Source organism: Saimiri boliviensis, chromosome 1 (genome assembly GCF_048565385.1).
Source record: "Saimiri boliviensis isolate mSaiBol1 chromosome 1, mSaiBol1.pri, whole genome shotgun sequence".
NCBI classification, from domain to species: Eukaryota; Metazoa; Chordata; class Mammalia; order Primates; family Cebidae; genus Saimiri; species Saimiri boliviensis.
Window position 1 is genome coordinate 1,912,080 of NC_133449.1, and position 24,372 is coordinate 1,936,451.

Here is a 24,372-nt window from a genome sequence, read left to right on the forward strand (position 1 = left end):
ATTCTTTATCCACAGCTTCTGGGGATTTGCTTTCAGGGAAGAGGAGTATTATTCTGCCTCCCACAGGCTCTGAGATGCTGGAACAGTCCCTCACAAATCGAATTCTTTAAATTCTGTGATTACATAAAAACAAGGTAACCCAGCATAGCCTGAGCCCTCCGAGTTTCATGCAGCAGTGGTGCTGTGCGCAAAGGAAGGGTCAGGCGATCCCCCACCGTGGCCTTGCTGGGCTGGAGTCCGAGGATCAGCTGCTGGGTTTGGATTTTACAATGCAACCCCTCCACACATCATTCACCGTTAAACACCACTGTGCCTGTGCATCTTTTAAACTCGCTCTCCTTGAATCAGATGCGAGAGGAAAACATTTTCTAACGACAGTTTCCCTCATGGTCCCTGTATGTTCTGTCTTCCAAGCTCTCAGGAATTCTCCATCATGAACGCGGCCCTTGGCCTCCCCCTTTGCTGCTGGAGTCAGGAGGGGAGGTGGTCGTCTGTGAACTCAGTTCTTTCTTGCTCTGTCCCTGGTTCCTTCTGCCAAGTGAGACCACCCGGGAAGGAAAGAACAGCCGTCCCGCACCTGCGCCCTGACCAGGAGAAGGCGAGTCTCCCCACACACGCTCCTGTGAACCTGCGTCGGGGGCGGGGAGCACACAGACCTGCTTACAGGACTGTGAGATCCAGCCTCCCACGTCACCAGCAATGCCTTGGCGTCAGCCTCCTGGTCTCCCACCTGCTTTATGAGTGTGGGCATCAGCTCCAGACTGTCTGCTTGGAGCCTCAGCACTACCTCTTCCTGTATATGCCATCTTCGACGACGTATCTGACCTTTCTGTGCCTCGGTTTACTCATCTGTCATGGGAACACTGCAGTCCCTCTCTCACAGGGATGCTGCAGGATGAATGCACTGATGGACACGAGGCGCTCAGAGAAGTGCCTGGAACACGGGAGCACCCGGGGCATCAGAATGCCCGTCACAGAATGCCTGCCTGTGCCTGCCGTTGGGCTACATGAAGGGGTAGGAAAAAGCCCACCTTCTCCCTGTGAGGGCCGGAGTAGACACGTGCCACGTGTGTAACACACTATCACATACAAAGAATGCATGCACAAGGTCCAAGTTCTTAAAGAGCGCAAGTCCTCCAAACAAAATAGACTGTTTGAAGCTAACTACACGTCACTTGGACATTGCTGTATAGTCTTGGGCCATGGGCAAAACTTAACAATGTGTAAGGGTTTCCAGTCATTCCTCCTCTCCTCTGTCACAGAGAATGCTGGGTTCGCCATACAGCTTACTGTCTGTCCCCATCAACCGAGGGCCCGTATGAGCGAGGCTGGTTCCTGGTCTTGTGTACCGAATTGTGGAACTGAGAGGGAGGATAGGAGAGAGAGAGCGTGTGTGTCTGTGTGTGTGTTTGAGAGAGAGAGACCAGAACCAGGTCCACATGGACAGGGATTCCGGTGGGGAGGAGCAGTCAGGGACAGAGGAGGAGAGAGAGCTTGGTGCAGTCACACAGGGCACAGGATGAGGGAGGGAAAGAAGAGCGAGAGAAGCCAGTAGATGCGGGGCTGTCAGGGCTCACTGGCTCCCGCACCTTGTGCTTCCTCCCTGACACCCCTGCACGGTGGGGGATTGCCTGACCCTTCCTTTGCGCACAGCACCACTGCTGCATGAAACTCAGAGGGCTCAGGCTATGCTGGGTTACCTTGTTTTTATGTAATCACAGAATTTAAAGAATTTGATTTGTGAGGGGCTGTGTCAGCATCTCGGAGCCTGTGGGAGGCAGAGTAATACTGCTCTTCCCTGAAAGCAAATCCCAGAACCTGTGGATAAAGAATGTGAGTACCTTACACAACAAAGGAGACTTTGCAAGTGTCATTGAGTTAAGTCTGCAGATGGGAGGTGACAGGGTTTGGATCGGTGTCCCTGCCCAAATCTCATGTTCAGCTGTAATCCCCAGTGCTGGACAAGGGGCTGGGCGGGAGGCGATTGCATCGTGGGGCTGACTTTCCCCTTGCTGTTCTCATGACCGTGAGGGAGTTCTCACAAGACCTGGGTGTTTAAAAGCGTGTGGCACCTCCCGCTTCTCTCTCTTCCTCCTGCTCTGGCCTTACAAGATGTGGTTGATTCTCCTTTGCCTTCCGCCATGACTGTAAGTTTCCCGAGGCCTCTCCAGCTCGCTTCCTGTGCAGCCCCTGGAACTGTGAGCCAATTAAACCTCTTTTCTTTACACATTACTTAGTCTCAGCTATTTCATTAGAGCAGTGCAAGAACAGACTAACACGGGAAGATTATCTCGGAATGTGGAGGGCCCAGTGTCTGTCCTCACAAGGGTCTCTGTAAGGGGAAGAGGGAGGCGGGAGGGTCAGAGACGAAGATGTGACAGTGAAAGCAGACATGAGCGTGTGGCGGCCATGAGCCCCGGAAAGTGGCTGCCGCTGAAGCTGGACAGTGAACACAGCCCTGCAGATGCACTTCAGACACTGACGTCCAAAACTGTCAGCCAGTACATCTGTGGTGTTTAAACCATGGAGTGTGTGGCAGCCGTTAGCAACAATGCAGAGACTTTTACCTAGACGGCAGAACGGCCTTGGAGGACTCGCTGTGACCTGCTCACTTTTGGAGTCTGCGTTTTCTTCCCCAGTTTCTTTGGCCTGAAGAGTTCACATGCGGATGTCATGTTTGTCTTACATACAATTTGAAAATACAACCACGTAAGCCAATTAGGGATAGGGGAGTATTACAATAAAAACAACAGTTATTCTTTCTATTTGCTTATCTTTGGAATTTTAGCAGCTTTGATTAAGAGCTGTATCTCATTGATTCTTTCTCAAGGCACTGAGGGGTAAGAATGTCAGGGTGCTAGTTCCATCATAAACACAGAGACAGATGTAAAGAGGTTGGCTTTTCTGGAGAACGTGTCTAGGGTGTCCCGAGACAAAGTGTGATGTGTGGCCAGACGCACACTCCTGGGAGGCACGCACGTGTCTGCCTGCAGCAGAGGTGGGGCTGCCTAGGAGCCTCCCCGACTCAGGCCGGGGCCAGCCTCTCCCAGCCACGGTTTTATATCGTCCAGCATTTTGCTCCAGAAATAACAATTCACCGCTTTCCTTGTGGCTGACTTTCCATTGAATGTAAACATGAAAGGCAAACTTTATCCACAGCTAGTTGAGGTTTTCTTAACTGCATAATCATTGTATAACCGTTAGAGAAACACAGAAGGAAGTCTAAATGATCACATGTCAGCGCCAGGGCCTCTCACCCTGCTTTTCTCTTCACCTTCCTCTCTTTCAATGCTCTTTTACTGCCCAGGGGCACTTCCACCCCGCGGCGTCTCACACACACCTGCCGCTGTCCCTCACCGCAGGGGTGGTCCGAGCCTCCGGGAGTGGAGGTCTGTCACCAGAGGCTCCCATCTTGCCTTCCCACATCTGGGTCCAAGTTTTATCCTGCCACAAAGGTGAGCTATTCAAGTTCTATTTCTGATCCTACTTAAAACCTTTAACAATGAATAATCAATGAATCATTGATTATTAATAATCAATGAATAATTTCTGGTGATGATTTAGGGAAAATGTATAATATGATTATTGAACCCTCAAAAGTTTTCTTTACTAAACTCTAAGCTCCCAGCACAGGAAATAGGTAGGCTCTGCTCCCCCGTGTACTGCTGGGGCCAGACATTAACATGCCAACCACATCAAGCTTAATAAGTATCTGCGGAATGTGTGAGTGAGGCATGAAAACACATACACTCAGGTATGAAGACATGGTCCTTGAACATCCAAGCTTCATAAAAAAGGCGAATTAGGGAGTACTTAGAAATAATACAAAGCCTTCTGGTTTTGGGTTGGAATCATTATGAGCATAGTGCAATGGCATTCTTTTCTGGTACGCTTCTGTGTTGCAGAGGATGATAGGAAAAATGAAAGAGAGGAGAATGAAAAGCTTTAAACCATTAACATCATCAGCCTAAATAACCTCAAATAGTATAAAGCAAGTCCACAGAGGAACTGTATTTCCATCAACTTTTCAAATGTACCAAGAGATGTAGCCATTCTAGCAATATCGCAGCAACGCAAGAATCAACAGTGCGAACAAACGGCTTATGTGTGGCTCAAACCAGCACACTGGTTCATTCTCATTATGACCCAGAACGTGGAGGACACAACATGCTCCTAGCAGACCGTGGCTAACCCGGGCTCCAGGCCCTGCATTCCGGGTGGGATGAGAGCTCTCTTCCCCTTCCCATATCTCCAACCTTCCACCAGCTTCAGGGCCCCTGCGTTGACCTGGGAGGTAAGTTGCTTACGTCTCTTTCTGGTCAAGCTGCTCTGAGACCACGGCTGCTTTTTTAGTGGATTATTTTGAGATTTAGAGATGGGATGTCCATGCTCAGTAAACAACGGTGCTTATTACCATAGGAAATGAATTTTAATGGTTTCACTAGAATCCTTCCAAATTAAAGCAATCCTACGGCTCCAGCTGAAAGAATGCTTCTATCATTAGAAGAATGCTCCTTGAAGTAAGTGTTGGGAATCCTGCTTGTGTTCACCACCACCCTCCTGTTTCACAGCCACGGGGGCTGAGGCCCAGGAAGAAGTGGCCCGGATTGTGTTGTGCTCATCAAGACGACCTCACTCCCTTGCATAGGGTGGGTAGGGACTGGGAGCCCGAGGTGGTCAACACACGTGTCCTGATCCGAGGGACGGACCAGAAAGGGGTTGATCACCGCAACTGAGCTGAGGAAGAAAAACGAAAGTGAGCTGCAGGACGCTCCCTCTGATGAGCCTCTCTCTAGAACCAGCCTTCTCCTCTGCTGGGCAAGGTCATTGGAGAGACAAGGGCTGGGCCTGCTGCCGCACAAGTGCCCGGAGTGCCACGGCACCATCTGCACATTTTATCACCAGGTCGTGTTTGTGCATGAAGACTGCTCAGAGTATGGACTACCAGATGAGCACAGCTTTTTGAATACCAAGATTTTCATTCCTTGAGTTTCAGAGGATTTATAACCAGCAAACACTGCTGCTCCATTTCTCACGGATCACAGATGTGTCCACGTATTTTAGACCAGCAGTTCTCCTTCATATGGGAAGCCTCCCGGGGTTTCCCATCCCACTCATTTCTCTGGGTTTGTGCATTTCTAAAGAGCTAAATTGCTTAGAGTAGTAACCAAACAGTCAATCCATTTTTAAATTCTATATGCATTTTTTAAAACTTAAGTTCAGGGGCACATGCGCAGGTTCGTTACACAGGTAACCTTGTGCCACGGGGATCTGTTGTACAGATATTTCATCACCCAGGGATTAAGCCTAGTACCCATTCATTATTTTTCTTGACCCTGTCCCTCCTTTCAGCCTGTACCCCGTGTGTATTTTAGAATCAGACTTTGCTGCAGGTGCGCGCACACTGCAGAAGCAGCTCTCACAACAACCAAAGAGCCTCCTTGGTCAAGACAACACAGACAAAAGGCTCTCTTCAAACCTGTTTTGGCCTTGACAGAGCATCCATGTTGTCGAGGAGAGAAGGTAACCTCGTGTTAATTTTGTAACTCTAGGAAGCTCCCCAGCTCCTAAACCCATGAGAGATCGTGCCACAAATGAGAGCCTTGTCAGAGCTCCAGAACGTTCCCCTGCACCCCTCCCGGTCAGCGGCTGCTCCTCTGACTTGCATCTGCGTTCATTCGTTTCTCTCGCTCCTGAGCATTATGCAAATGAACCAGGCAGCATGTGCGTCTGGACTGAGCTCGGCAGCTCTCACATGGTCAGGGCTCCACTGAGCCGCTGGGCCATGGAGCAGAGGAGGGAGACCCCAAGGCTCACGCTGGTGACTGGTGGGAAAGCTCCTCCCAGAGTCACACTTCTCTGCAACCGCACAGCACCCCCTCCTCGCCGAATAATGTGGTCAGAGGAATAGGGACCTCTGAGTCCAAGAATAGGGTTTGAATTCAGTTTGCCATTTCCTAGCTGCATGAAGTTAAGTCACTGATCTTATCTTAGTCCCTCCAAAATAAATGTATTGCTAATGCTACCGAACAGATTTGATGTGATAATTGAATGAAATAACGTGTGTGCCACTATTTTAAATTGTAAAGCATCGTAACAGTGCTAAGTATGAAAAACAACTCTTCTTTCCTGTTGTTGAGCAAGACAGTGATGCAAACCAGAAAGGTGACCTGATCTGAGATCGTCGCTTCTAAACCTTGAACTTTTTTTTTTTTTTTTTTTGCTGGCATCAGAATCTTGCTTTGTTGCTCAGGCTGAAGTGCAGTGGTGCCATCTTGGCTTAGAGCAACCTCTGCCTCCCAGATTCAAGCGATTCTCTTGCCTCAGGCTTCTGAGTAGCTGGAATTACAGGTGCCTGCCACCATCCCTGGCTAATTTTTAAAAATTATTTGTAGAGATGGGGTTTCACCGTGTTGGCCAGGTTGATCTCGAACTCGTGACCTCAAGTGATCTTCCCGCCTCAGCCTCCCAAATTGTTAGGATTACAGGTGTGAGCCACTGTGCCCAACCTTAAACCTTGAATGTCTAAATGAGAAGAGTATTATCCATGGTGCCTGACTTTATGGGTTGCACAAGAATCAAGGGAGGCAGAATTCACACATTCACGGGCAAAAGGTGGAGTTGGTGGCAGTGGGGATTACTCTATGTAAAAATATAGTTTAATAGATGTTAATTACATATATACAATTATTTTCATTTAAATAAAATTTATAATGGTTACTATACCAATAAATTAAAGGAAATAGATGGAAAATAATAGAAAACATTCTATACCCATTTTAAATAAAGAGTGTACATAAATTCCCACCAAAATTCAATAGCATAGGTCACATTAAAGGGTGAAATGTTAATAACACTGCACTGAGATCAGGAAAAAGACATGCCCTTCACCATCCCTTCTAGCCAACATTGTTTAGGAGGCTCCAGTTAACATAGTGCGATAATCGCCCAACATTATTTGCATAAATATTAAAAGAGAAGATGCTTTGTTTGCAGATGAAATGATGTCATGCCAAGGAAAGAAAAGACGGATTCTTCCAAGAAATATTAAAATTAGTAGAGAACTCAACATCGGGGCTGAAGACAAGAAAATATTCCAAGATTATTGGCTTTTCTTTCTATTATCAGTCAACACAGTGACACAGAAATGGTCAAGAAAACCTCATCCGCTGACAAGACAGATGCAAATCCGCCACCCCAGAGCAAGACCTGAGTGAGGGCGGTGAGTGCAGATGCCTGGAGGAGAAGCGGGTGGAAAGACATGGAAATCCACAGGCAGTTTCACGAGTCTCCAGTCGGTCTCCAGATAGGTCCGTTTGGGAAGTGGGGGGTGTCTGAATAAATGCAATTTGAAGATCACTTGGAAAAATAAAGGTGTGATCATTGCTGACAGGTAGGCAAGTATCATGCCCTTCTGAATACTGAGGACTTTCTATAAAGCTCACGTTATCAAATCAGTGTGGTATTGACATAGAAATGGGAAAAACAGATAGATTGAAAAGAATGAAGAGCTTAGAAAAGTTTCAGATGGCAAGAAGTGTGTGACACAGAAGGCCACCGTCCTGCAGTGGAAGGTAGCTGCCCAGCAGAGCTCCCGTCAGGCTGGAGCCCGCGTGGGAGAGAACACGGCCAGCCCAACCAGTGACCGCAGACATAAATGCCAACTGCATATGGAGTCAAGAATTAACTTCTTTAAAGAACTGTCAACTTAAGGAACATAAGAGACAAACAGGCTACAGAACTGACCAGATGTGACTACGTAAAAATTTAAAATTTCTACATGGGAAAAGGCACCACAGGTATGCATAAATATTATCAGCAATCTCATGGGAGATTGAGAGAAAACATTTGCATTATAAGGCAGAAAAATAATCTATATTCCCCAAATATTAAGATAGCGTTAAATTAGAAAAGAAAAAGACAAATCCGTACAAAAGAGTACCATCTCTCAATCAGAATAGAGACGGTAAGTCGCAGAGGTGGCGGCACAGGGAGCCGAAGTAATGCTCAGCTTCTATAGCAGCTGGGAAAATGCATATTAAAATAACAGAGACATTTCACCGAGAACACTGGCCAAAACTCTGAAGATTGATTATATCCACTGCTGGTGGTAAAATAACTGATTGCTATAACATTGTCTGCAGAAATCTGGTATTACTGATTAAAACTTTGAATGGTGTTCCCATTGATCCAATGACCCAATCAATACACAGGAATCCCTCCTACAGAAATGAAGGCACAGGTGTCCAGGTGTGTGTGCACAAAACGTCTGCAGCTGTGGTCTCGAGTGGGAAAGCCTGGGAATCCACATTCATGCTGACGGCAGAGAAATGGTGGACTCAGTTCAGGCTAAAATGCACCATGGAATATCCTGCTGCTATTTTTAAAGAGTGAGACGGGCTGGTCATTTTGACCTGGGAGAGGCGTCTGCGTACAAAATGGAGTAAGAGCAGGTTCATCAACCTTCACAGCGCAACCCCGGTGTTCGCAGGAAGGAAACACTTTCTGTCAACATAGATGCTTTTGTGAGTGGATACAAATGAAATCCAACTTTTGGATAAAAGGAGGGGAATATATTAGCTTTTTCTTTGTGTGCTCTTGTTTGCTTAGTTTATGACAATTTTATTTGTTGTAAAAAATTTTAATCTTGAAATTTCAACAGGAAACTCAGGCAAGAACAAAATTTTTAAAGCTGTTTTCATATGTGTGTTTATAAATCCAATTAGAAATTTCCACATTAAAAATTCTAGAAAGGAGCAGTCAATATTAACAAAAAAAAATGTATGACCCCCAAATGGTTTTTGAAGCTGAAGAGAGGGAATTTGTGTTGTGACGCCTTATGGAGGTAGAGACGAGATGGCCTTCAACAGCAGTGGGTTGTGTCTGGGCAAAGCTACTCCGGGTCCTCCTTTCCCTAACGATAAAAAGCTGTAGTGATCAAAGCAAGCACCCCACTGAGATGGGGCAGCAGCAGCAGCAGCGTACCAGGTACACAGAGCTCACCATGTGTAGCTCGGATGAAGGACAGGAAGGAGTTCATCCATCCACATTAGGGTGCCCGTGACTTAGGGGGCTTGGGGAAGACTCCACTCAGTGCACAGACACACATAAATCGAACAGCCGATGACACAACAGTTACGGAAAAAGTATGCTTGTGCCTCCTGGTTTAGAAAAAGGCAACACAAGCATATTCATAATTTCCAGTGCAGATGTCGCCTTCTCTTTTTAAAATTACTTTTGCAATTTTAAAATGTCATTTACTGGTGAAAGGGGTGGCATGGAGAGTTTATTTACTTACTGACTAGATTTATAAATGTGATACCCACCATCAGCCTTGGGGCATACGGTTATAAAGACGACAAAGCACCTTAGTAACTAAATGAGAGACGAGTAGCTTGGCTAACAGCAGACTTTTAGCCTGTGATGTCAGGGTGAGGTGGCGGCATGAACACAGTATATTCAATGACAAGCTGCTCCACTGAAAACAGGGCAGTGGGGAAGAGTTGCCAGAGCAGTGATTGTGAGACTTAACCATGAAGGTCTGGTGCTTGTAATGGCTCTTCCCAGATGAGAACTTGGTCACATACCCTCACATGTACTGCACAGAGACTGTTCTGTCCCATACCACATTCTCCACGGGTGGCACATGGCCTCTAATTCTGGAAGGGGATGTGCAAGAGAGTTCATCTTTTCTTTTTTTTTTTAGATGAAGTCTCACTCTGTTGCCCAGGCTGGAGTGCAGCAGCACAATCTCGGCTCACTGCAACCTCCGACTCCCTGGTTCAAGTGATTCTCCTGCCTCAGACTCCTGAGTAGCTGGGATTATAGGTAACGCCACCACACCTGGCTAATTTTTGTACTTTTAGTAGAAATGGGGTTTCACCATGTTGGCCAAGATGGTCTCCATCTCCTGACCTTGTGATCTGCCTACCTTGGCCTCCCAAAGTGCTGGGATTATAGGCATGAGCCACTGCGCTCGGCTGAGAGTTCAACATTTTTGGCAGAGCTCAAGGGGCCCTTAAGAAATCATTCTACTATAAAGACACATGCACACATGTGTTTACTGAAGCACTATTCACAATATCAAAGACTTGGAAGCAACCCAAATCCCCATCAATGATAAACTGGACACCATGGAATACTATGCAGCCAAAAAAAAAAAAGGAATGAATTTATGTTCTTTTGAGGGACATGGATGAAGCTGGAAACCATCATTCTCAGCAAACTAACACAGGAACAGAAAACCAAACACTGCATGTCCTCACTCATAAGTGGGAGTTGAACAATGAGAACACATGGACACAGGGAGGGGAACACCGCATACCAGGGCCTGTTGGGGGTGAGGGGCAAGGCAGGGGAGACATTAGGAGAAATACCTAATGCATGAGGGGCGTAAAACTTATCTGCTGAGTTGACAGGGGCAGCAAACCACCATGGCACATGTGTACCTGTGTAACAAACCTGCACGTTCTGTACATGTATCCCAGAACTTAGTAAAAGTTTAAAAAAGAGAGAGAGAGAATCTGTGTCATCTGAAGAGACTAAGTCTACAGAAATACACGAACTTAAAAATTAAGTCCTTTCAAGGCATCGATGGAATCAGAAATGCTCACAATGGCCTGCTGGAAATGTATCAGGTTTCTTGGTAACTCAGCCTTGAAAGCAGTCCCCTGTCCTGTCCTTAAGAACTCCAGCCCCTCTTCCTGACTGGAGTCGTCTCTTTTCAGTCACTGACAACTGCTGAGTTGTGAGAAGTGTCATAACACGGAGGAGAGGCATGCTCCCCTCCCTCTGCTCCTCCTGTGCACTCTGTCTTCTTTTGGGGGAGGGAGACGCACCTTAGGAGCGGGCGTTTCTTGAGCGTTCAGGACAGCGGCTCGCGCGCCAGCACCACCACGTTGTGCTTCACTCTAAACATGCTTTTGAAAGTTTGGGAGGCTCACAGCACAGTGGAGTAGAGCCACGATCCATGCAGGCACGGAACCGAGAGGCTGCGCCGCCTACCCACAGTCAGCGTCTGTATTCCTGTCTGTAACATGCCGTCAAACCCAGCCTCTCCCACCGTTTGCAAATTAGGGACACACAGAACAAGGCATCTCACAAACAGCAAACTTAGCAAAAAAGGACCGTAAATTCAGTTCAAATGGTCGAAGCCACCGCCCCGTGCTTCCCAGGCATGCTTATCTCTTATGCTGTTATTTTTCAGTTATTGCTCTTTGTGGAGATTGATCTCACCGCAGTGAATTTCCTCACAGTCTCCCAGTGTAAACCCAAAAGCAGAAAAACACCCAACAGCACACCTTTCCTTGGGAAGCTGACATCAGGCAAAATCTTTTTATTCTTATCTTTAATAGGCTTAGTTTTCAAAGGGCATAATAAATTAACTTTTTGATTGTCTCTACATCGGAACACACTTCCTGCTTTCTCAAGGGTCCCTTGGTGCAGGTGTGATTCAGCGGCCAACACATCCCTGTGGAAGGGCGGTGTCCACCCTCACAGGAAAGGCAAATGTTTGCGGCAAAGTTGCGCACCCTCCTTCCCAAGCTCCTCCCCTGACTCTCCACTATGCCCCGGGGCTTACGGACAGACCAAATGCCCTAATTGTATGACAGATGCTTTAAGAGAAAAAAAAATAAAAGCACACATGAATAATTTCTTTAAGGTTAACAGCTCAGAGTTCACCTACCTACGGAGGAATAGAATACTGATTCTCTGTAGAAACTGCCCCTCGACCCCCAGCCATTGGCACCTCTTCTAGTCCCCTGTTCCAAGCAGCAGAAAGCCTCCTGATAGTGGTGTCACCGGGATTGAACAAAACAGCGTCTCCAAGACTAACCTCGTCACCGCTCCCCAAAAATCCCTTTGCAGTCTAGTGCACCCCGCCCAGTACCTCAGGAGCCCATCGCTCCAGCTCTCAGGCTCCCACCTGGGAATCTCTGCTCCCTCCTGGCTTCCACATCAGGTTCATCATCTCTTACATTTCTCTGCCACTAGATTCTCTCTCCTCATTGCTACCGGACCACCAAGATGCCTCCAAACCCTGCCCCTACTACTGTAAATCTCCTAAGAGATCTCACCCCTCCCATCTGGCTCCCGGAAATCTACTTTTACAGATAGAAGCTGGATCATTATCATGAGAAAATTCCCAATGTGACTATGTATGTCCCTTGCTGAAAATCATGTATGCTGCTACTGACAGAATGTCTGTGTCCTCCGCAAATTCCTGCATTGCAGCCCCAAGCCCAGTGTGATGGTTCTTGGAGAAGAGGCATCAGATGATGAGGTCGTGAAGGTAGAGCCTTCAGGTGGGATGAGTGCCCTGGTAAGAAGAGAGAGGTCAGAGCTCTCCCTCCACCCCATGAGGACACAGTGGGGATGTGGACATTCACCAGACGGCAAGGATTTGTCAGCACTTTGATCTTGGACCTCCACAGTCCAAAACTGTGATAAATAAATTTGTTTTTTAAGCTCCCCAGTTCGTGGCTTTTTGTTATATCCCAAAGGAAGTAAGATGCATCTCTTTCCTCGCCTGTGGCTAACAGTTCACCTCCTTACCGTGTACTGCAAAGGAGGGCCCCTCTCCCGTCCCAGCTCACTTGCCCTTCGTCACAGGGAGCTGCCTGTCTGGGTGAAACTCCTGCACCTCTGCCTTCTTCTTTCAAGTTCCCATACAGTCCACTCTGGCTGCCTTTGGTTCTGTTTCTCCCTGATCCACGACACCAAATTCAGTTCCCTCCACTGCACCTTTGCAGCCCCTACTCCCTCACTGGTGTGGAATTTGTGAGTTCATTCTAATTAATAATCAGGTTATGATTAGTGTGTGATGGTTTGGCTGTGTGATATGGTGTGGCTGTGTCCCTGCCCAAATCTCATCTTGAATTGTGGCTCTCATAATTCCCCCACTGTGGGAGGGACCTGGTGGGGGGTAATTGAATCATGGGGGTGGGTCTTTCTTGTGCTGCTCTAGTGATAGTGAATAAGTCTCATGAGAACGGATGGCTTTATAAAGGGATTTCCCCTGCACACTCTCTCTTCCCTGCTGCCACACAAGACATGCCTTGGCCTTCCACTATGATTGAGAGTCCATTAAACCTCTTTCCTTTATAAATTACCCCGTTTCAGGTATGTCCTTATCAGCAGCCTGAGAACAGATCAGCACACTGTGTAAGCTGCTAATTTCTTACCTGATCAGGGCAAGACATTTTCCGTCTCCTCCCCATTCTGTCCCAAAGTAGGACCCGTGTTCTGAAATATGTTTGTTGATAAAATACAGAAATGCATGCACGAATGAATGCATAAGAGAAAGGAAGAAAGGAAGAAAGGCAAGGTGGACGATGAGGAGAGAAATAAGCAGAAAAGGAGGCTGGGTCCCGTGCTCTGCAGAAAAAGCCATGATCACGCTGTGCGGTGGTGACAACATCCAGTCATCGCTGAGTGACCAAAGCGCCAGAGAATGTGCCCGGATGGCCAGAAAAGGGGGCGCACTTTCTTCCCCTCTGTTCCCCCACTCTGTGGACCCAGGCACACCGGGATGCCTTTAACCCTGGTCTTCTCGTGGGGCCTTTTCAGCTCTCACTACTCCTCCAATCTGTGACTCTGCTGGGAAACAGAATATTGAGCAAAGGGGAGAAGATGGTTCATCTCGGGGCGGCCAGTTTCTTCTTTCTGTCCCTTAGCAATCCTTTCAGAAATGATTCTAGTGTACGGATGCCTCTGTGGTTTGAAAGAGTTAATGTGTTACCAAAGACTGAGGAATTTAAATTCTTCCGCTCCTCACCGACAAGATCAGGTCTGATATCCAGGAAACTGTTAAATTCTTCAAACCAAGGCTGAAAATCTTCTTGACAAGCAAACACATTTCTCAGCTCTGAGTAGCAGTTGCTGAGAGATGCAGATATGGGAGATTATTCCTCTCCTTCCCCCACCCTCAAGACGAGGGAGCAAGTCAATCACAGGCGTGTCCCAGCCAGTTGGCAGAGCCCAATTTCTTTATTGGTTTAATATCAATGTATGTTCTTTATTTATTTTTCATCATGAGAATTTCGATTTTAGTAAATCTATATTATTCTTACTGTTTAGATTTTCTTGTCTTCACAGAAATCAGTAATCTATCACACATCCTTAAGAGGCTCGTGAAAAATAAGGACCGCCTCTGAAAGCCTGGTGTGGTCTCCCGCCTCGGCCTCAGTGAAGGTGCACCTGCTACCTGTGCTGGCCACGCACCACTCCTTCTGTCTTCTAGGAGCTGCACTACCAACAGCACATGAAGGGGCTTGGATTCTAGCAGGGAGGTCATCAAGGGCCCTGTGTTAGGTGCGGGGATATGGATGAGGGCACCGAGAACAGCGTCTGGTCTACCAAGAGGCGTGAATTCCAGACGACGTCCTGCAACAGAGCTTGCAGAAAACGTGCATGGAGCCTCCCCCTCCCGCACACGTCTCCTGACTGCAGGAATGCCATCCGCTGGAAGGGGAGACGTGGTCTCCAGAAACCCAAATTCAGCCTTGAAATTTCATCTTCTTTATTAAAACTGTAGCTCCCAGACTGAAGAGTGCAGGTAAGTCACAAAAGAATGTGCATGTCCAGGCTGGGCACAGTGGCTCACGCCTGTAATCCCAGCACTTTGGGAGGCAGAGGTGGCTGGATCATCTGAGGTCAGGAGTTTGAGATCAGCCTGGCCAACATGGTGAAACCCTATTACTACTTAAAAAAAAAATCAGCCAGGAATGGTGGTGGCTGCCTATAATCCCAGCTACTCAGGAGGCTGAGGCAGGAGAACCAGTCGAACCTGTGAGGCAGAGGTTAGAGTGAGCAGAGATCATATCACTGCACGCCAGTCTGGGTGACAGAGTGAGACTCCATCTAAAAAAAAAAAAAATGTGCATGTCTAGGCCCCAGGAGAGATCCAGACTGCACAAGAGATATTTCTTTCTTTTCTTTGTTTCTTTCTTTCTTTTTTTTTTTTTTTGAGATGGAGTTTTGTTCTTGTTGCCCAGGCTGGAGTGCAATGGCGTGATCTTGGCTCACCACAACCTTCGCCTCTGTGTTCAAGCAATTCTCCTGCCTCAGCATCTCCAGTAGCTGGCATTACAGGCATGCACCATCATGCTTGGCTAATTTTGTATTTTTAGTAGAGAAAGGGTTTCTCTATGTTGGTCAGGCTGGTTTCGAACTCCTGACCTCAGGTCATAAGCCTGCCTCAGCCTCCCAAAGTGCTGGGATTACAGGTGTGAGCCACTGTGCCCGGCCCACAAGAGACATTTCTGTTCCTCATGTTATAGGTGGAGAATGAGTAGATCAGAAAAATTAGAAAGTGCTGTGTACTCTTCCATGGTTATATCAAATAATACTATCATTTAGAGAAAAACATTTCCTTTATTAAGGTTACTCATATTCTTGAGAAGGAAAAAATGTGTTTTAATTTCATAAGGTATGTGGGTTTATTTTTGTTTGTTCTATTTTTAAGAACATTTTAGATTAGGGAGCCAGGATCAGTCAAAACTTTTGCATCATGTATCAAAAATTATAAAGCATAACATGATATATGACAAAAACTAAATAGAAAGGGATTTCTCACAGAAGAAATAAGATATGTTGCTTATTTCTTTCTTGTATTTAATCATCTGCTGTAACACATGTATATCTGCAGATTGAAATTCCTAATTTAAGAGAGTCCTATAAAGCCTTTCAAAATAAGAAAGTTGTTGACATACATTGATGAGCTGTTAAATGTAAAATTACTGTTAAATGTAAAATCATCTCAACTTCGGTTAAATAAAATGTTTTCAAAATGTGCCATAGGGAATTTAAAATTTTATACACATTAAAAGTCAGGAACCAATAAGAATGTTTTGAAAGGCAATTTAATCTAATTGTTTGAAAACAAGCTGTTAAACTGTGCGTTTATTCTATTTTGTAGAAATTTGCTCTTTTTGCTTAGTTCAGTGCAAGATGATGGATCAATGTCTCCTTTTTATTTTTTTTGAGACAGTGTCACTCTGTTGCCCAGGCTGGGTGCAGTGGCATGATCCTGGCTCACTACAACCTCTGCCTCCCTGGTTCAAGTGATTCTTGTGCATAAGCCTCCGCAGGAGCTGGGATTACAGGTGCCTACCACCATACCTGGCTAACTCTTCTATTTTTAATAGAGATGGGGTTTCACCATGCTGGCCAGGCTGGTCTCAAAGTCCTGACCTCAGGTGATCCACCTGCCTCCACCTCCCAAAGTGTTGGGATTATAGGTGTGAACCACTGTGCCCAGCCTGGATCAATGCCTTCGAATATTTTTGATTGTTCAAAACCAGAAAATTGCATATTGAAATTATCAAATATATTTTTAAAAATTAACCAAAATTATACAATCATAGAAATTACGCTGTCTTTAAAAATGTCTCAGAAAGCTACGTGTTAATTCCAATACCGCTTGTTTTGTTTGTAAACATTATGCATGCTCTTGTAAGATATTTGAATCCCACAGAGAAGTGTATGGCTGGTATGAAAATCAGTGGACATTTCATCCACAAAGAGATAACTACTGCTTTTTAAAAATTAAATTGATATCCTTTTATTCATTCCTTCTGTAAAATTCATATGCAAACAGACGTGCATAGACATGAAAATACACATGGTTGTGTAAGTGGGATCCCACAGGTAAACCCTTTCTAATCTGCCTTTCACGGATTTTTTTTACGTCGATAAATTTAAATGTTTATTACCATTTTAAGCCTGCTTAGGAGGTCCTGTGGCTATAACACGTTTCATAAGATGTTAGGGATGTCCCGTCTCCACCCGTTTGAACCCATACAGAGAGCACATTCCCTTCTGCTGGAGCACTCTTTTTCTTACTGTTGATAGACAGAGCTAAGCTTCCCATCAGAAGAAGTGCACTAATTAAATCCCTAATATCAGGAGAAGAGACAATCTCCTCAATCCATTTTGGAAAAGTCCATCAGAGCCAATCATAGTTTCTGGCATGTCATGAATCTCACTGTTTGAGGACGTGTTTGGGTTTTACAAGTAGCCCCAAGTCACGGGGCCAGGACAGAGGAGTAAGTCGTAGAGAAAGTTGAGTGCTGGAATGAGAACACTACTCAGCCGAACGCGGGTGAGTCCAGGAGCCTCCTTTTAGGGTCACAGAGAAACTTTGAACATTGAGAAACTTCTATGCAGGGAGACTGACCTAGTCAATGAAGTTTGGAAATTTTAAAAATGAAAATGAAAAACCCAAGCAGGTCCTCATCCCCTTCCCCACACGGGAAAATCGAATGTTTTCTTTTTAGTCAGTGTAAGAAAATACTAGCATCCCTTTAAAGAGAATGACTTTTGTCCACCTTTTCTCAAAAGATCAGATTCATATCAAGCTTGTGCTTTCTCCCACATGACACGGAATCACAGGCTGTCGCTCCTCTCTCTCGCTTGTGCGTGCCTTCCTTCAGAATGCCGGTGGATCCTTTCCTGGACTTACCTTGCGTCCCATGTCACGATTCACAATCATCTGCTCCAGAGACCAGAGCGCCGACCTCTCCAAACGTCCACGGATGCGGTGGACATTTATTCTCATAGCGCTCTCCTCCTGCCATCTTTTGAAGCTGTTTTCCCATCATTTCAACACGCCACATGTCCTACGCATGTTCTCAACTTGGCAGATACTTTGATAGAACTTTTGCTCAAACACTGCTGACTTATTTCTTTGTCACACGAGCACCACCAGGATCTCTGCATAGGACTGACTCGCCAGGTGTGAGTGCTGACCACTTCCTGGGCTTGGTGTATATGCTCCCATCTGGAGAGGGGGCCCACCACCCATGCACACTAACTGTTCAGAGGGACATTTGTGTGCAGTGAACTTTAACAAAACCCAGCACCCTTCAAGGGTTCGAGATTCCGTTCCCACTGCCTTGCAAGCTGATGTATATAAACAAGTAAACCCAAAACCCAAACTCTGATCACTTTTTTTTTATTTTTAGTTTTTTTTTTTTTTTTTTTTTTTTTTTTGAGAGAGACTCTTGCTCTGTCACCCAGGCTGTGGCGTGATGGTATGATCTTGGCTCACTGCAACCTCTGCCTCCTGGGTTCAAGTGATTCTGCTGCCTCAGCTTCTCAAGTAGCTGGGATTCCAGTCATGCGTCACCACACCTGACTAATTTTTGAATTTTTAGTAGAGACAGGTTTTGCCATGTTGGCCAGGTTGGTCTCGAACTCCTGCCCTCAGGTGATCTACCCGCCTCTGCCTCCCAAAGTGCTAGGATTACAGGTGTGAGCCACCGCACCTGACCCTGATAACTTTTTTAAAAAGTTGTAGATTCTGAAGTTTAAAAACAAAGAGAGTAATGCCCTACAAAAACAGGAGCTGATGGAGGAGGCTGTCCCTGGGGCCGAGGTGGTCAGTCACTCCATCTACACAGCCCGGCTTTACCCCTCATTGCCCCACTTCCTGCAATTCTACTGGTCAGGGATTCCCCTGGAAGGCAACCTTTGTGACTCTCACATCCTCTCAGGAGGTAGAAACCTCACTTACTCACGTACCACTGAGCCTTTGTTGAAGAGATTGTCCTTCTCCTGATGTCTGTGTTAGGTGCTAAGAATGATGTGGGGGCAGAGGTGGGTCATTTGGGAGCCCTGGTGTTAGAGTGGAAAGAAGCCTGAGGCGTGGTGAGCATTTGTGCCCAGGAAATGGTCACGACCAGAGGAAAGAGGAGTGCACCCTACACAAACCTGGTCTGATTTAAAATGCATGTTGCTATGGAATACTACGCAGCCGTCAAAGAACAAAATCGTGTCCTTTGTAGCAACAGGGATGCAGCTGGAGGCCATTATCCTAAGCGAACTAACACAGGAACAGAAAACCAAACACCGTGTGTTCTCACACGTAAGTGGGAGCTGAACATCCAGTACCCCTCGACACAAAGACGGGAGCAGCAGATGCCAGGGAATGTTAGGGGGGAGGGAAGGAGGGAGGGGCGCAAGGGTTGAAAAACTGTTGGATACTATGCTCAGTACCTGAATCAACCATTCCCCAAACTTCAGCATCACACAATATACCCCATTCACAAACCTGCACATGTACGCCCTAGAATCTAAAATAAAAGTCTGAGTTATGGTTTAAAGAACCTAAAAACAGAAAAACCACCGTGGGGTGGTCGGACCTGCACCTGGGAGATGAGGCGTGAAGTCGGGGTGGGAGAGGCTTAGTCCCACTCCCTCCTGCTCTGCCCTCACCTCCCAGGATGAAGGCCACTCGCCATCAGGACTCCCCAGCCACCCCCACGCCTGGACTGCCTTCGGGAGGGAGAAGCTGCTGATGGCGGTCACCACAGTGTCCACATCTCGCGTTTCCACGTGGTGGGCTGGGCCAGCTGCGTGGCTCACAGGCTGAACTTCTCCATCTTGTGTACTGGAAAGCTAGACATGAATGGGATTGGCCACATTAACTTATTCTTTCTTTTATAATCAAATCCATAGTCTGTGAACAATCCTTGCCCCTGAATCTCTGATATTGCGGTTTCTCTGAGCTGTGAGTGAAATGGAAAGTGAAGCATTATGGGCTAGCATGAGCACCTGCGGGCACTTCAGGTGCAGGATGCGAAAGGACGGCCCCTGGCTCCAGTGAGCCATGGAAGTCCGGCCGTGTGGTCGTCCACGTACCCTGGGTGGATACACTTACATTTAATGGAATTATTTGTCAAGCACGGAAGGAGCGAGAACACTTACAATGCACTGTGCACATCATTTTTAGTAGACTTTAACAGGTTAGCCAGCATCTTTCTGTAGCTCTCACAATGTAAAATCACATTGACAACGTCCACACCTCACAACCCTTCCCTTGCCTTGCAAACCCCGAAGAATACTTCAGTGAATTATACCTTTAATTATATCGTTATTCTTATACGTCTTCTCTGGAAAAAAATAAAATGGACTGAATATAAAATGTAATTTTACTTGTAAAAATATCTCTGATCATGAAGACTATCTCAATATTTGCTTTATTGAAGAGTATGTGTGTTTGTGTGTGGGCATGCATTCCCAAAAGGATACACACACTTCTTACAAGGGCAAGAGCCTTACAAGGAGCCCTGAAAAGCTGAGATGCCCTTCAGGGCCGTGGGGCAGAAGGAGCCCCTCTCTTAGGAAACTCCTGCCCGGAGACTTCATGTAAGTGGCGTGCGCACGGCTCTGAAGGTGTGGCCTCATTGTCCATGTATGATCTGAGCAAATGGCTGTGGGGAGATGATTCTAGAGAACGCAAAGGAGATGCCCCCATGGCCGAATGGGGCACAGGAGTGCTGCGGAACTTGTGGAATGGAATCCGCAATGCATTTCCTCCGGCGGTTCCAGAACACCCCATCCAGCGCTCCAGCCTGTCTGTATCTGAGACAGAGACCCACGCAGCACTACAGATAAAAGACGTATCATAAAAATAGCCCTGTCTTCATGTCTTCCCTCCCAGTCTTTCTAAACTTGCCACACCATGATATCCTGGTGGGATAAGAAGGGTGTCCACAAGGCCAGATTTAAATTGGAAAGGAAGGAGGAGACCACTTTGTAGAATAAAAAGGGTAGAAGACGATGTGAGAAAGAAGGGAAAGACACCTTGCAGTATCCACTGGAAAAAAATAAGCACACATACACACAAAGACACACACACACATACACAGACACACACACATGCAAAGACACACACACACAAAGACACACACACACATGCAAAGACACAAAGACACACACACAGACACACACATGCAAAGACACACACATGCAGACACACACACACATGCAAAGACACACAAAGACACATACACGCAAAGACATACACAAAGATATACACAGACATACACACGCAGACACACACACAATGACACACATGCAAAGACACACAAAGATACATACACACAAAGACATACACAAGGACACAGACAGACACACAGATACACAAAGAGACACCCACAGACATATACAAAGACACACACACAGACAGGCGCACACACACATACACAAAGATACATGCACACACACATTACCAGAAAATGATACCTGTAATGGTGGCTTATGGCAGATTAAAAAAAAATTAAGTAGTTTTTTGTAAATGTATAGAACTTAATATAATGCTTTGATAAATATATGTTGATTACATAAATTAATCTGGCTTAAAACTGAAAGCAGTTCAGAAAGGGTCAAATAGGCAGAAAATGCCCATGCAAGCATTTTATAAAATGATTATTTCGAAAAGTGATGTCACGTTCAGAGGACGTCTATCCTCTCCGTTCAGAGAGTGAAGAAACTGCCGTGCCCCGCCCGGTCGGTCTCAGGCCCCGTGCTGACAACGGAACCCGGGGAGAGCCCCTTCCCATCCTAACGTGGGGAGTTACTGGTCCCATTGTCTAACACTGTGCGGTGCCCAAGACTGATTCCAATGGCCACTGAGCCAGCGGGCAGAGGCACATGCCTCGGTAACGCGAGCCAAACACATCAGGATGGAGTTTCACCGTTGTTCAAATAATGATTACAAAATATTAATATTGTGCCATTTGACTTAGTTATAAATGCATCTTTTTCTTTTGAAAATGAAGAAAACAGGTATATGGATTTGTTGGCATTACAATGAAATAACTGTTGTCTCATGGAGACGACACAAACGCCAGCAGAGAGTGGGTGGGCAGAGACCCTTGGGACAACAGGAGTGGGTGTGGGTGGTGACCACCATCCATCCCGAGGTGAGGGAGCGTGGGCAGAGGTCTTGCCTCCCTCCCTGCGCTCAGGGCTGCTGCCAGCTTTTCAGCCCCCGCCTGGAGACCCCTAGATCTCAATAAGCAAAAAGATGCACCCTAAAATGCCAAAACACTGTCCCCTGTGTCCAAAGGAGGGCCAGTTTGTTCGGGAGCTATTGCTGAGATTCATGAATAAAAAATAACTTCAGAATTAACAAGTTCATCCACAGGGTAAACATTTTCCTATTGTCTCCATGCTTTCTCTTCATTTTCTTCCTGCAATTTTTCTAGATTAATCAATGAGCTGACACCCGACTTAAACAGGAGCCACCTTAGGTGTGCAATCACGTTACAATGCATTTCCTTCCGTGCTCCTGTAACAAGACTCTAGGCAGCGCCTGGTGTGACCTTGAACGTCCTCCACAGCCACCGACAGTGAATATAAGGCTTCCTGTCCATTTGTTCCACAGAGCAGAAAGGAAAGGGGTCTGGAGTATTTGTCACTTCTGGTCTGAAATCATCTTTTGGCTGAGTAGTTGCCTCCTGATGGCATTTTTCAGCAATGAGACTCGGTGACAATTGGGCTGAGGCAGTTATTAGCATTCAGAAGCCATGCAAAGCTGCAGCTGGAGTCCAGCTGCTAGCAGGCTTGAAAGGACCCAGTGCCTTGCAAATCTCTCAGACAGAGGTGTTTGGAGACTAGCACTCTATGACCAAATCATGCTCCCCTTGTACACCTACGTCTACTGATAATAACCAGCACAATCAGACAGCCTTCTCAGCCTGGATGCCTGCAGGTCCGCGTCGGACTCAGGATGCATCCACAAATATGCCACCATGCATGGCTGAGAGGGTGTGAGCACACAGAAGGCACACTGCTGCTGGCGATGCGGGTTCTGAGCCCCTGCGCAGACGCGTTCTGTTGGAGTTAGCACTCAGGCAGGCCTCCAGGACCGACCGCTCCCTCCATCAGACGCCATTCAGCTATGTCCCAAGCGTGGTTTGTCCTTGCGGAATTCCAAGGGTAAATGAGGCACGAGAACCCACAGCTGACTGTCTGTGCAGGCACAGGGCAGAAGCCACATACTCCACCACCGAGACTTCAGCTCGTGGCCTCACAAGTGACTCTAAAGGAGCCTGAGTCCTCTGCGCCCGCAGGATGGGGGGGGCGGGTGGGTGGCTCAGAGGCTGACAGCGTGCGACAAGCTGCCAACCTGCACACGAGAGTTGAAATGGCAGCCAAAGGCACAAGAAGGCAGGGTGTCTGCACCCCAGACGAGGACAGCTGGGGCACATAGCAAGCAGCCTGTCCACCTGGGAGCCCCGCAGCAGACGGCAGATCACTGTCACTTAAAGACACAGGTCCATCTGGTACCGTGTCTCCTGGTTACCAGGATTTCCAATTTTGAATTTTAATACACTTTGTCTTTCACTTTCCTGCTCAAGAAAGAGTCGTAGACACCCCAGACTTTAAACTGCAGCTGAATCTGTAGCTGTAAGAGCCAGATAGAGAATGCTGTTGGAGGAGGCTGGCGAGAGGCCGCCTGAGGAGAGCCTGCATCTCTAATTTAAGCAGGATGCAGGATCACACCTCTCCTCCGGGGCTGGCCAGATCCATCTCCCTGGTGCCTGCATAACCTGTCTGGGTAGCAAGGAGACTGGCAGAGACATCTAGCAATGATCTCTTGACTAACGGCATAAAGCAGCGTTCCCCAACGTTTTTGACGCCAAGGATCAGTTTCTTGGAAGATAATTTTTCTGTGGACAGTGAAGGGGTGGGGAGGGATGGATTCGGAATGAAACTGTTCCACCAGGAGTTAGATTCTCACACAGAGGGCACAGCCGAGACCCCTCGTGTGCACAGTTCACAGTAGCGTTCCAGCTCCTACGAGAATCTAATGCCACCACTGATCTGATGGGAGGCAGAGTTCAGTCTGTGATGTCACTGACCGGTTGCTCACCTCCTGCTGGGGAGGCTGGGTTCCTAGCAGGCCATGGATAGGTAGCGGCCTGCGGTTTGGGGACAGGGGACACCTGGCATAAAGACTTGATCATTCCTTTTAGATCCTAGGTGAAACCACAGAAAGGTGCCCAGGGCTTGGGGACACCAGGAATTAGAGAATACGGCTGTCTCCAGGGCGTGGTTCCCCTTTCTGTATTCTTCAGAGCACAAGATATGAGCAGAGATCCCACAGAAAACACCCTTGAGTCAGATAAGGTTGGAAGCTTGTGGTAAACAACGTGAACAGGTTTCTCCACTGTGCGATTTTTAATGCTTTTAGTAAGTTAGAGCACAGTGCGAGCCTCCAAAAGGCAGATACCGTCTTTGATGCACCCAGATTATCTTATTTGGAATTCTTGTTATGTGGCATGCAGGTTGCTCAGTAACAAAATGCTGTATGCTTGTTGTGAAGTCACAGTCCTGTAAGGAGCCCTGCCTCCTCCTTGGTCCGGTGAGATTCCTATCAGGCTGCCCTCATTCCATGATATTATATGATCTGGAGGCGGTTGTCACCAAGAGGGAAAATCGCACAGACAATCCTCTGTGAGTTTGGCTCTATGCAGGTCTAGTCTCCCTTCTCCGTCCCTTCCATCATCCTCCCTTATTTCTTCCTTCCTTTTTTTTGAGACGGAGTTTCACTCCTGTTGCCCAGGCTGGAGTGCAATG

The 24,372-nt window shown here is 46.8% G+C and overlaps 1 protein-coding gene across 16 annotated transcripts in view; it reads right to left on the reverse strand.

The window, feature by feature from the left end:
- MYT1L (myelin transcription factor 1 like) overlaps positions 1-24,372 on the reverse strand; it is a 548,393-nt gene that overhangs the window by 328,631 nt on the left and 195,390 nt on the right. The window contains exon 1 of one of the 16 annotated variants that reach the window (XM_074393459.1): positions 1-24,372. This exon is cut by the window's right edge and continues 27,428 nt beyond it. The exons of the other annotated variants lie outside the window; for them this stretch is intronic. The gene's annotated coding sequence lies outside the window, so the exon portion shown is untranslated. 16 annotated transcript variants of the gene reach the window in all.